Here is a 15,008-nt window from a genome sequence, read left to right on the forward strand (position 1 = left end):
CTATCTGGAGTGGAGATGAGTAAATTGGCATCTATGACAACTCACCCTTCACTACAACTCTTGTATGCTAACACAGCTAATGTGAAAACCGCCTCCTTATTGGTAAGGCTTGTTGATGGGCGTAAGACTGCATGGCCTAATGAAGGGGATATACCACACAATAACCCTCACTGGCAAAATATGGAGGAGCTGCGAGATGCTTTCAGAGGGTGGGGAATATAATATGCCATTTATGCCATGGCTTTCGTAGGTCCTGACACTGAACCTTTTACCACAGGAATGAAAGACACAGTATTGCATACTGCCCCCAACCATTATTATGGGCCTCTCACGTCTATCCTAAGTCCACTAGTAGGACAGGCCATTTCCCTTGCTGCTCAGGCTATAGCTGACCTTGGAGAGTCAGAGAGGCTGCAGAAACAGGGAACAGGATTAAGGGCAATGGGAAAGGCTCTCTGGGTACATGACATCCCTAATCAGGTATCCCACAAGCAGATGTGAGCAGATCTCATTGCTGCAGGCACAGAAATAGAAGCTATGGGTGGGCAATATAATGCAGTCCAGGTAAAACTAAGGAGCAAACTGCCTAAGGAATAAAAATTTACTAAAGTGGATTTCCAAGCCTCTAAGGGAGAAAGGAAGTCAGGAAAGAAACCACTGTTCACAGCCTGAGCCTGGGAGCCCTCCACTCCCCCAGAAGAGGCATGGCACACACCCTTCCATCTTCCATAGGGGGGAGTGTGAGATCCCTGGATGCGAACAATAGCTGGGGAATCCTGGGATCAGAGGTCACATGTAGAATTAACCATTTACTGGTCCCCCACTAACAAGCAGCAAGTGTTAACACTGGTAGCTATGGGAGCCTAATGTACCTTAAACTATGGGAATTTAGCCCAATTCCATGGGCCGGTCCTGGCTATAGATGACTATGAGGGAGAAATGATCCACAAAAAGCAGTACAATCTAACTTTACAAATTGAAAGACTGCTCCTCCACCCAAGTATATACGGTGTATATTTTCCTTATACTGGAATACATTTTAGGAATTCATCTCCTACAGAATGCTATGTTGCAGGCCACTATAGGGAATTTCACCTCTGATGTAGAGTGATCAATATGGTCTTAAAGAGGGAGGCAAAATGGCCCCCTGTAAAAGTACTTCAGAGGGTCATGGCTACAAAAAAATATAAACTTCCAGGAGGGCACCAAGAAATCTCAGCCACTATCAAAGAGTTACAGTGGGAAGGGATAATAATACCCACCCATAGCCCTTTCAATAGTCCTGTGTGGCCAGTATGAAAGCCAGATGGAACAAGGCGCATGACAGTAGATTATCAGGAGTTAAACAAGGTAACACAACCATTGTATGCTACAGTCTCAAACACCACTGGTTTACTACAAGAAATTAGTACTCAATTGTGTCAATATCATTTTATATTGTATCCTGTTAATGCTTTATTTAGTATCTCCCTAGAAAATTCAAGCCAGCCTGCATTTTCCTTCTCTTGGGGAGGCCAATAATGGACTTTTACTGTGCTTCCCCAAGGCTATGTACATAACCTGACCATCTGCCATGATCTCATGGCAAAGGATTTGGCTAAGTGGAAAAGTCCGGCAAGGGTAACTCTATTTCACCATATTGATGATGTCATGTTAACCAGCAACTCTCTTTCAGAATTAAAAGAAGCCTCAGGCTCATTGCTATCTCACCTTGAGAGTCGGGGATGGACAATCAATCATGACAAACTGTAAGGCCCTGGCTGCTCTGACAAATTCTAGTGTGTTGTATGGTCGGGAAAGACAAAAACTATACCTTCTGCTGTAATTGATAAGGTGCAATGTTTCCCCATGCCGCAAATGCCAAAACAACTAATGGCTTTCTTGGGGTTGTTGGGGTATTGGAGACCTTTTATTCCTCACTTAGCCCAAATGTTAAAACCTTTGCATTCTTTGATTAGGAAAGGCCATCCCTGGGAATGGTATACCTCCCAACAGGCTGTTTTTTTAAAGGCAAAAATGGCAATGGCAAAGGCACAAGCAATGGGAGGCGTAGATCCAGATCTTCACTGAATTGGATGTAGCCAGCACTGACACTGACTTTGGTCTGTGGCAGAGGCAACATTCTAAGCAATGCCCCTTGGCTTTTGGTCACAATTATGGAAAGGGGCAGAACTGAGATACAACCACCTGGAAAAACAATTGTGTGTTGTATATGATGCCTTACTGCAGGAGGAGAGACTGACAAAAAGATGCCCAGTCACCTTGAAAACAAGCATCCCTATTCAGGGGTGGATAATTTGCATGGCTTCTAAGCCATGCTCTGGCAGTGCCCAACTAAGTAAGCACACTGACCAAATGGAAAGCCTACCTGCTACAGTGCAGCATTTTCAATACCAGCCCTCTGAGTGCAGAAATGCATGAGATTCTCATACCACTGTCCTATATAGAAGATTCAACAGCTAAAGTTGCTGCACCTGAAATAGCTTTTGAAATGCCCACTATAGAAGGCATGGGTACCATTCCCAAGTCTGCTTGGTACACTGATGGATCCACTAACGGGCAGCCTCCCACATGGATAGTTGTGGCAGTGCAACCCAATATTGACACTATATGGTGGGAGACTGGCTCTATGCAAAGCAGTCAATGGGCTGAGTTAAGAGTAGTGTGGATAGTAAAAGTGCAAGAACCAGGAGAGGTGCTATCTGTACTGACAGCTGGGCTGTTTACAAAGGCCTCATGATCTGGATGGCAACTTGGAAGCCAGAACAATGGACAGTCATAGGTTGCCCCCTCTGGGGACAAGAATTTTGGAAAGACATCTGGAACACCTGCCAACAATGAAAGTAACTATCATGTCCCTGGCCATACTCCCAACACGTTACCCAGAAATGTGGAAGCAGATGCACTCAAATGGGTTCAGAGTAGCACAGCTGAAACCAGGGAAGCAGTGGAATGGCTTCATCAGAAAAACAGACACTGAGGGTATCTAACCCTGTGGCATCTGGCCCAGCAGTTCCAGCTACCAATCACATGCTAGCAGCTAGTGGCCATCACTAGTGAGTGCCCTTTGTGTTCCCCGTGTTGACCACATAGGCTACCAGAGACACATTGGCTAGTCACAAATCCCAGTGACCCAGTGGCAAGTGGGCTACATTGGTCCCCTTCCACTCTTGGAGGGGGAGAGGTGTTTTTACTGCTGTGGACATGACCACAGTACTTTTGTTAGCTTCTCTGGTGGGGAAAGCAAACCAGCAAGCCACCATCCACTGTTTGGAAAGAATGAGGGCTCTGTATGGTGTATCTACACAGCAAGACAGTGATCGGGGAACCCCTTTCACTGGGCAAATGGCCCAATCTTGGGCCATGGATCAGGACACCATGTGGACATTCAATCTGCCCTACAATCCCACAGGTATGGGCCTTACTTAAAGAATGAATGGTTTGTTCAAGGAACAGCTAAAGGATGATAAGGGGTCCTTGCAGCAGTGGACTAAAACCATCTAAACTCCACACCAGGAGCTGCAGCCCCAGCTCCTACTGAAATGCGAACAGTGGCAGGACCAATGCAGGCACTGAGAATACAAATTAAAGGGCCAGCAGCTTTATAGCCTAAAAGGGGGAATGATAATAATTTGCTGTTGCCTGTGCCTCAGAGACCATACAAAATGGAGAAAATGAGGTCAATTGGCCTTGGTGTTGGCCTATGCAGCCACACTGGTTAGGAATCTTAGGTCCCTGGGGAATAGTAGTCACTCAAAATATTGTAATAAGACCTTACTTTATACAGAAAATGCCTGTTACAATCTTTATCACCAATCTGGGGCCTCCTATTACCATGGGAACTTTATGCATGACTGTGTGGACCCTTCTTATGCCCAGATTAACAACTGATGTAATGGTAGAGGTCTGTCAAAATTTGCAGGGAGAGAATATCTGGTATTTAAAACTTCACTATAATGTTCCTCTGCCTGGTACCTTGTCATCAACCAATGGAACTCTAGCATGTATATTGTTAGATCAGCAGGAATTACCTGCTATTATTTCCCATAAACATCTTTCTTTTCACCCACAGCACCCTAGCAAACACCTTCTTATAGTGGGCTTCAGCAGTAACTCATGCACACAATTGAACCCAATGTTGAGTTTGCACGGACTTGCCATCTTCAGGCACCACCGGCCTTGCTTGGGCTGTTACCCCTGTGAATTGGATTGCGTGGAATACCCTGCTGGCCTGGCAGAATTCACCACACTGGAAAATCTGGAAAAGAATCTTCTCACTTAAGACTGAAATCCAACTACCACCCTATAACAAGACTGGGGCTACATCTCCTCCCTGTATGGGAACAGGTGAGCAAGCCACAACATGTATTGGGGTATGCTGTATATGATGCTTTAGGGTGGATGATGGCAGAAGCTATAACATTAGACCATGTTGCCCCTGTTTGTATGGAACAATTTGATGGAATTCATGATGTGGGGTGGCTACCCCCTGAATTTTGTAATTTTACTGTTATACTACAAAAAATAGTATTTCCCACTGGCAAAATATTTCCAACCAACATGGGGCATATCTTTCCCCTAACAGATGACTGTGGACCTGTGGGCAATATGTTTGGCCCATTTGCCCTATAACTGGACAGGACATTGTACGTGGGGACAGCCCTATGTCCCAGCTACCTTATATTACTCTTTACCCCATATCCCTAGTAATTGGGAAATGGTTAAAGCTAAATAAAGAATAAAATGCACTCCCTGGTGGTATTATCCTTTAGCCATTCTTGCACCAGGTGGACCTGCAATAGTTACTAAAATACATGTGGCAGCTTTAGCCAGTCTCACTGTCCAAGCACTTAATGATTCCAAAGTAGCTATATCCTTGCTAAATGAAGAAACCATGCCGCTTGGAAAGGTAGTTTTATAAAATAGAATTACCTTAGATATCCTCACTGCAGCACAGGGTGGCACTTGTGCATTAATTAATGTGCAGCGCTGTGTATATATTCCTGATCATTTGCACAATGTTTCACAAGTTTTAAATCATATGCAAGTGTGCATACATAATATTGATCAATTATCAGTAGCCCCCTTGTCTAAATGGTTTAATTCCCTTTTTGGCCTTGGTGGCATTTCTTTGTAGGGTTGTTACCTCTGTGTGGGTGGCTCCTAGTGTTCTTTTGTCTCTTACACTGTTGTGGAATATGGATAGAATGTCTGACCTATGGTCAACATAGTCTGCTGCATGGAGGTGGACTGTGGGGACCCAGGGCCCAGGCTCTTTCTCCCTAATGGGGAATAAGGCTGCGCAGCATGTAGCAGCCTGCATGACCAAGACAGAAGTTGAAGGTCAACAGAACTCCTTAAGGAAGAAAGTATGTACAGATCATATCATAAGCAAAGAACTGGAACTCCCCTCCCCTGATCACTGTTGATAACAAACCTTCAGACCTCTGTGTTATGAGACTACTGAAACTGTGTTCTCATACCCTATGGAATATCTTTGCCCTAAACTCTTATAAGCTGCCCTTTGCATCCCCCACCCTTGTGGAGGACTAATTCCATATTTCAGTTGGCGCCACCGAAGAACTCTTTCCCATTCTTAAGTCCTAATAAACCCATGTCTCACTCTGTGCCTGGTGTGTTCTTTGGTCTTAGCGCTGTGCTGACCCAAGTCCTTGAAGAGCTGGGTTGGAACACAGGTGTTCTCAGCAACCATTTTATCCTGCCTCCCTCTTTTCAAGTCCTGTTCTTCCACCTACTTGTTATAGCATAGGAAAGTTTCTTGAATGTTACAAGTCTCAGTTTTCTTATCTGTAAACAAAGGAGAAAATGGCACCTATTTTATAGATTTATTGTGAAGTTTGCTTGAGTTTATATATGTAAAGCACTTGGTCATAGTGCTTAGCATATAGACAATATTTAACGAAAGCTGCTGTTACTGTTGCTAATGAATCAAATATGCAAAGGAAAGTGATTGTAGCTAGGGAATACCACCTGCTGAAACCTGTCCCTCCTACTCCCCAAAAATAAGATACTTCATTTCAGTAGTTGATCATATCTCTATTGGCTTTGTATGTGCTCTCATCAACCCTTACCACCTTCCATAAAACATCTTGCACATGAATGTTGCAGTGCTGGTTTGAAGCTGTTATGTACACCAAAAAAGGCCATGTTCTTTTAATCCATTCCTGTGGCTGCAGACCTGATGTGGTTAGGTTATCTCAATTTAAGATGTGACCCACCCCATTCAAGGTGGGTCTTAATCCTTTTACTGAGTCCTTTCTGAGAGGATAAAGGATAAAAAAAGTTGAGAGAGCTTAGAGAGGAAAACCTCGGGGAAAGCAAGTGGGGATCCACAGAAGCTGAAAGAGCTACTGAAGCCAGAAACAAGAAAGCAATGAAAGCTGGGAGAGAGGGACCAGTGGATGCTGGCCATGTGCCTTTCCATGTGAAAGAGGTGTCCCAGATGTTGGCAGTCTTTCTTCAGAGTCCAGGTAACATCCTGTTGATGCATTGAGTTGTGCATCGTCACAGCCGAAGAACTGTAAATTGTAAGTTAATAAACCCCCATGGTAAAAGCCAATCCATTTCTGGTATATTGCATTGTGGTAGCTTTAGCAAACTGAAACAGTTGCTTTTGCTTAATATTCAAATATAGAATAAGCAGAACATGTAAAAACTAATTCTAATACAGAAGCAATTGCTCAATGTGGAAATACTGCAACCCGCATTTCTTAAATTGAATAGCTCAAATTGTCAAGGAAATTGAAGATGTGAAAAAAATATCAAGACTGTCTCCTGGCCAGAAAGACATCATCATTGATTTTTATTTCAGCAGATAATAAATGGAGATCATGAAACGGAGCAGAGAAAGACCAACTTGCAAATTAGGTATTCTCTTCTTTGCTGTGTTGAGACACCAAGAGAGGTCAATATTTACACAACCACTATTTGCCAACCTTTGGTCTACTGTTTCACTGTCACTTCAGTTCTTGACAGAAGACACTAGATGTACTTTCATAAAATACTACATTCAATATTCTGAACCATGCTCATGCAACATAGGTAGCTGCACTTGTTCTTAAACCAGGATGGATATTGGAATCATCTGGGGTGCTTTTAAATAACACTGATGCCTGCCTCCCATCTCCATTCTGATTTAATAGATTCAGAACACTGATTCTGGAGCAACACTGCCTGGGTTGGAATCTCACCTCCCTTATTTAACTATTTGAACAAATTACTTCACTTTTCTGTGTTTAAGTTTCCTTATCTGTAAAATGAGGATAATAATTGTAGGGTTATTTGTGAAAATCAAGTAAGTTAATACATGTGAAATACTTAGAGCAGTGCCTGGCATATAGTAGGTGTTCTATAAATATTAGCTATTATTCATAGTAGCAATAAAGTATTTTAATTGTCATACTTGGGTGTCATGGAAGAGAAAGGAAGACTTGTAGAGTTTGCTACTCCATGTGACTGACAATGTTGAAATGGAAGAAGAGGTATTCTGTGTTTGAAATTCATTAAAAAGAAATCTCTTCTCTGTAAGGTAATACTTTGAGGTTAAATTAGATGGTATGAGGTTGGATTCCATCTGGAATTTGTCTTAACTTTATACAGGAAGGAGTAAAAGCCTAAATGTAATACATGTAATAGAACAACCCTATTTATTTGCACCACACAATGGAATGCCATTGCCAGTTTCCTCTGGTTAAAAAAAAACATCCTAAAGATAGGACTCGGAAAAATCAAAAGTCATATTACTCTTAAAATAAGTAGTAATGTTGGGGTTGTGGGAGTGATGCCTCTTGTCCCATGTGTCACCTTTCCATGGAGACAAGGGAACTTCCATTCTGTCTGGGGGGAGGCAGACAGTACTATAGAAACTTCTCTGGGCTTTCACCCTACCTCTGCTTGCTCCTTGGTATAGGAGGAGGGCTGCCCTATCAGATTGTTGAGATTGGAGAAAAAATAAGTGCTTATACATGGCCTGACTTCTGCATTCTCTCTCATTCGCAGGTCCAATTTCCCTCCAGGTAAGATCACTCTCTTTCTCCTATAAAGGTAGAGCAGAGCTTAGTTATGGTACAGGCATTGCCTTCTAGAAGCAGTCCTAAAGGCCCACCTAACTCCTAATTTCTAGATTTCCTTGCACAGGCCATAACTCTCAACGGCACTGGCAACATAAGGGGTCTTCTTTGCAGATTCAATCTTCCCCACCGGGGGGTATCAAGGTATAGATTTGGTGCTGGAGAGAGAAGGAAGCCTCATTAGGCCTTAGGCTCAAACCATGTTCTTCAATCCAGTTTTACCTATAAAAAAAGCTGATGTCGGATGTCATCAACATGGTGATGTAAACAGCCACTGAAAACTTCTCCCTAGATATTCAGCAAAAAAGGGGGTATGGACGGGAGAAGGACCCTAGAGATGCTGAATTGAAGAATAAGAGAGATTTAAGTTAGAACTCTGTTCTGGGCCAGCTGGTCCTCTCCCCTCCCCGTCATTCAGTCTCATGCAGCACGGAAGGAACACAGAATAAGCAGTTGGGATTCCTCTCACTCCCCTTGGGGACACAGATCATAAAATTGCTCATAGCAGTGAGACAGACCCGCATTGTTTGGAGATCAGGGGGGTAGGGGCGGACATTTCAAGGCCTAGATCAGTCTGAGAAAACATGGGCAGAGACTGTTTCCAGCCCTGGGTCTGAAAGCCCTTCCTCCACCCTTGAGGAACATAGACACTGGTAGCCCAATACTTGCCTGGGGGACAGCTGAAAACTGTGGTAGCTGGGGGAGCCCTCTGACACAAGGAGAGTGAGGGACACAGCCCCCATATTGAGTCAGACTTTACTCAGCAAAGTGAGGGCACAGGAAAACTGTAGCTTAAGCCCCATCCAGTCAGATGGGGGTGGCAGGAGGCAATTCAGCCCTGCCCAACTAGACTCAGCTGGGCTCAGAGAGGTAATTCAACCCCAACCAGCCACACTCAGGTGGGCTCCAAGAGGTAATTCAGCCTTGCCTGGTCAGACACAGCCTAGGATCCAGAAGGTAAACGCCATCTGAGGACAATTAAGTAATCAAATAGCACCATCTGCTGGGCAGACTGGAAAGCACAAGGGAATTATAGGACTTCTCAGAACCTTTCTAGACCCACTGGAGCTGGTCTACAACCCCTGCAGGGTAAATCAGCCCTGTTTCAGTTGAGAAATATGGACAACCCAATGGATAAAGCAGTGCTCTAAAACAAACACAGGGCATGATGGCCAGTGAAAAATGGGGCACCACTGGAAGCCAGAATTGTTTTACCCACACACAGAAACTTACTGTGGTGCCAAGTGCCTAACCCCCAGAGGCAGGCTGCTGTGAGTGTGTGGTTTGGGGGAAAGACCAGGGGGCAGAGCAAACAAATATGCTAAATAAATTCAAAAATCAAATCAATGAGTTGAGGGAAGATATGGCAAAAGAGATGAAGGATATAAAGAAGACATTGGGTAAACATAAGGAAGAACTTGAATGTTTAAAAAACAAATGGCAGAACTTATGGGAATAAAAGGCAAAATTGAAGAGATGAAAAACACAATGGAGACTTAAAACAACAGGTTGAAGAGGCAGTAGAAATGATTAGTGGAAAAGAGGAAGGAACATCTGAAAACCTACACACAAAGGAATAGACAGGAAAAGAATGGAAAAATGTGAGCAGGGTCTCAGGGAATTGAATGACAAAATGAAGAGCACAAGTATAAGTGTTATGGGAGTCCCAGAAGGAGGAGAGAAGGAAAAAAGGGCAGAAAGAATAATAGAGGAAATAAACACGGAAAAATTCCCATCTCTTATGAAAGACATAAAATTACAGATCCAAGAAGTGCAGCACACTCCAAACAGAATAGAGCCAAATAGACCTACTCCAAGACACTTACTAATCAGATTGACAAATTTCAAAAACAGAGAGAATTCTGAAAGCAGCAAGAGAAAAGCCATCCATCATATACAAGGGAAACTTGGTAAAACTATGTGAGGATTTCTCAGTATAAACCATGGAGGCAAGAAGGCAGTGGGATGATATTTTTAAGAAATTGAAAGAGAAAAACTGCCAACCAAGAATTCTATATCTGGCAAAAACTGTCCTTCAAGAATGAGGGAGAGTTTAAAATAGTTTCAGACAAACAGACACTGAGAGAGTTTGTGAGCAAGAGATCTGCTCTATAAGAAATTCTAAAGGAAGTGCTATAGGCTGATAGGAATAGACAAGAGAGAGAGTTTTGGAGAAGAGTGTAGAAATGAAGACTATCAAGAAGGATAAAAGGAAGAGAGAAAAAAAATAAGATATGAATATAAAACCCAAAAGAAGAAAGTACTGCCCTGAGAGTAGCAACATTAAATGCTAATGGATTAAAACCCTCAATATAAAGACACAGACTCACAGAATGGATTAAAAAAAAGGACCAAAGGACCCATCTATATGCTGTCTATAAGAGATTCACTTTAGACACAAGGACAAAAATAGGTTGAAAGTGAAAGGCTGGAAAAAGATATTTCATGCAAACAACAACCAGAAAAAGTTGGGGTAGCCATACTAATATCAGACAAATTAGACTTCAAATGTAAAACAACTAAAAGAGACAAAGAAGGACACTAGATATTAATAAAAGGGATAATTAATCAAGAAGACATAGCAATCATAAATATTTATGCACCGAGACAGAGCACCCCAAAATAGATGAGTGACACACTGACACTGAAGGAAGATGTAGACCCTCTACAATAATAGTTGGAGACTTCAATACACCACTGTCATCAATGGATAGAACTTCTAGACAGAGGATCAATAAGGAAGTAGAGATGTTGAAAAGTACAATAAATGAACTGGTTTTAATAGATATTTATAGACCACTGCACAAAATGACAATAGGATGTACATTTTTCTCAAGTGCTCATGGATCATTCTCCAGGATAGACCACATGTTGAGTCACAAAGCAAGACTCAATAAATTAAAAAATATTGATATTATAAAAAACACTTTCTCAGAACATAATGGAATGAGACTGGAAATCAATAACAGATGGAAGGCCAGAAATTTCACAAATATATGGAGGTTAAGCAACACACTCTTAAACAACCAGTGGATCAAGAAAAAAGTACAAGAGAGATTAACACAACATATCAAAACTTACAGGCTGAAGCAAAGGTGGTGCAGAGAGGGAAATTTATTGCCATAAATGCCTATATTAAAAATAAGAAAGAGCAAAAACTGAGGAAATAACTGTTCACCTGGAGGAAGTAGAGAAAGAACAGCAAACTAACCACAAAGCAAACAGAAGGAAAGGAATAACAAAGATTAGGGCAGAAATAAAGAAATTGAGAATATTAAAACAATAGACAGAATCAACAAAACCAGAAGTTGGTTCATTTAGAAAATCAATAAAATTGATGGATGCGTAGCTAGACTAACAGAAAGAGAAGGGGGGGAGGGAGGGAGGGAGGGGATGCAAACAAATAAAAGCAGAAATGAGAAAGGGGACATAACCACTGACCCCACAGAAATAAAGGAGCTAATAAGCGGATTTTATGAGCAAATATATGCTAATAAACTAGACAACTTATAGGAAATGAACAAAATCCTTAAAAAGCATGAACAACCAACATTGACCCAAGAAGAAATAGATGGCCTCAACAAACCAATCACATGAAAAGGGATTGAATGAGTCAACAAATGGCTCCTAAAAAAGAAAAGTCTGGGATCAGATGGCTTCACATGTGAATTCTAGCAAGCATTCAAGACAAAATTACTACCAATCCTGCTCAAACTCTTAAAAAAAATTGAAGAGGGAAAGCTACCTAACTCATTATATGAAGCCAACATCATCCTAATACCAAAGCCAGAAAAAAGATACTACAAGAAAAGAAAACTATAGACCAATCTCTTTAATGAATATAGATGCAAAAATCCTCAACAAAATATTCACAAATAGAATCCAGCAGCACATTCATAGAATTATACACCATGACCAAGTGGGATTTATTCCAGGTATGCAAGGCTGGTTCAACACAAGAAAATCAATTAATGTAATACACCACATCAATAAATCAAAGTGAAAAAACCACACAATCATATCAATTGATGCAGAAAAGGCATTTGACAAAATTCAACATACTTTCTTGATGAAAACACTCACTCAAGAGGATAGGAATAGAAGAGACCTTCCTAAATATGATAAAGGCAATCTATGAAAAACCCACAGCCAACATCATACTCAATGGGGAAAGACTGAAAGCTTTCCCTCTAAGATCAGGAATAAGACAAGGATGTCCTCTGTCACTATTGTTATTTAACATTGTGCTGGAAGTTCTAGCTAGAGCAATTAGACAAGAAAAAGAAAAAAAAAAGGAATCCAAATTTGAAAAGAAGTAAAACTTTCACTGTTTGCAGATGACATGATCCTATATGTTCAAATCCTGAAAAATATACAGCAAAGCTACTAGAGCTAATAAGGTAGTACATCAAAGTGGCAGGGTACAAGATCAACATGCAAAAATCTATAGCATTTCTATACAATAGTAATGAGCAATATGAGGAGGAAATGAAGAAAAAAATGCCATTTACAATAGCAATCAAAATAATCCAATATTTATGAATAAATTTAACCCAGGCCACAAAAGACCTATATGTGGAAAACTACAAGACCTATATGTGGAAAACTACAAGAAATTGCAAAAAGAACTCAAAAAGAAATTGCAAAAAGAATCAAAAATGGAATGACATACTGTGTTCAAAGACTGGAAGACTAAATATAGTTAAGAAGTCAATTCTACCTAAACAGATTTATAGATTCAATGCAATACTCATTAAAATTCCAACAACTTACTTTACAAAAATAGAAAAGCCAACAACGAAACTTATTTGGAAGGGTAGGGTGCCCCGAAAAGCCAAAAATGTATTCAGAAAGAGGAATGAAGTGGGAGGTCTCACTCTACCTGACATTAAAGCATATTACAAAGCTACAGTTGTCAAAACAGCATGGTACTGGCATAAAGAAAGATATACTTTCCCTATATACTATCCCTATACTTTCCCTTTCCAATGGAATCAAATGAAGTGTTCAGAAACAGACCCTTTCATCTATGGACACTTGATATATGATAAGGCTGTTGTGCAGGTTTGAATCTATTATGTCTACACAAAAGCCATGTTCTTTAATGCAATCTTCTGGGGCAGACTTATTAGTCTTTTGATCAGGGTAGGGACTTTTGATTAAGTTGTTTCCATGGAGATGTGACCCACCCAACTGGAGGTGAGACTTTTTGATCAAATCATTTCCATGGAGGTGTGAGGCCCGCCCATTCTGGGTTGGTCTTAATTAGATCACTGGAGTCCCTTAAGAGAGCTCATGAAGAGAAGGAGCTCAGAGAATCTGAGAGAGATATTTTGGAGAGAAGCTAAGAGCTGATAGAGTCACTTGGAGATGCTTGGAGATGCAGACAGAAAGACATGTGGAGATGATAAGCTAAGAAATGAAGCCCAGTGTTTGCCCCAGAAACACTAAGAGAGGACCACCAGACACTTAGAGAGAAACACCCTGGGAGAAAAAGGAAGGCTGCACCGAGTCTGAGAGAGAGAAGCTAAGAGAGACAGAAACCCAGAGACGTTTTGTAGAAAGCCATTTTAAAACACAACCTGAGAGCAAAGGCCCAGCAGCTGACAGAGGTGTTCCCAATGCCATTGGCCTTTCTTTAGTGATGGTATCCTTGTGTTGATGCTTTAATTTGGACACTTTTATGGCCTTAGAACTGTAAATTTAGTAACCTAATAAGTCCCATTTATAAAAGCCAATCTATTTCTGGTATTTTGCCTAATGGCAGCTTTAGCAAACCAGAACAGTTGTCAAGCCAATGCAACCGGGACAGAGCAGCCTCTTCAATAAATGGTGTTTGGGGAACTGGATATCCATATCCAAAAGAATGAAAAAGGACTCCTTTGTCACACCTTATATAAATATTACCTCAGAATGGATCAAAGACCTAAACATTAGAGCTAGACCATAAAACTTTTAGAAGAAAATGTAGGGAAAAATCTTAATGATCTTGTGATAGGAGGTAGTTTCCTAGACCATACACCCAAAACACGAGCACTGAAAGAAGAAATACATAAATGGGATCTCCTCAAAACTAAAGACATTTGTGTATCAAAGGACTTTGTCAGAAAAGTAGAAAGCCAGCCTACACAATGGGAGACAATATTTGGAAACCACATACCAGATAATGGCTTAATATGAAGAATCTATAAAGAGATCCTACAACTCAACAACAAAAAAGACAAAAAACCCAATTAAAAAATGGGCAAAAGATATAGACAGATACTTCTGAACAGGAAATACAAATGGCTTGAAAACATATGAAAAGATGTCCAAGTTCACCAGTTATTAGGGAAATGCAAATCAAAACCACAATGAGATATCATCTCACACCTACTAGACTGGCCATTATCAAATAAACAGAAAATTACAAGTGCTGGAGAGCATGTGGAGAAAGAGGCACACTTATTTTCTTTTGGTGGGAATGAAGAATGGTGCAACAACTCTGGAAGGCAGTGTAGTGGATCCTCATAAAGCTAAGTATAGAACTGCTTTATGATCCAGAAATCCCATTACTAGTTATATATTCGGAGTAACTGATGGCAGGGACACGACGGACATTTGCATACCAATGTTTACAGTGGCATTATTCATGATTGCCAAGAGATGGAAACAGCCCAAACGTCCATCAACAGATGACTGGATAAACAAACTATGGCATATACATACAATGGAATATTATGCAGTTGTAAGACAGAATAAAGTGACGAAGCATTTTACAATGTGGAAGTACCTTGAGGACGTTATGCTGAGGAATATTTGCCAGAAAGAAAAGGACAAATACTCTGTGGTCTCACTAATATGAACTAACATTAATGACCCAACATTGAGAGTTAAAGTTGAAAACACAGGTAATCAGGAGATAGAAAGAGGGTAGAG

General features: G+C 41.0%; 1 protein-coding gene across 5 annotated transcripts in view; it reads right to left on the reverse strand.

The window, feature by feature from the left end:
* The window catches only part of ENOX2 (ecto-NOX disulfide-thiol exchanger 2), a 393,140-nt gene that overhangs the window by 190,583 nt on the left and 187,549 nt on the right, over positions 1 to 15,008 (reverse strand). The window lies entirely within an intron of this gene.

The sequence above is a fragment of the Choloepus didactylus genome, chromosome X (genome assembly GCF_015220235.1).
Source record: "Choloepus didactylus isolate mChoDid1 chromosome X, mChoDid1.pri, whole genome shotgun sequence".
NCBI lineage: Eukaryota > Metazoa > Chordata > Mammalia > Pilosa > Megalonychidae > Choloepus > Choloepus didactylus.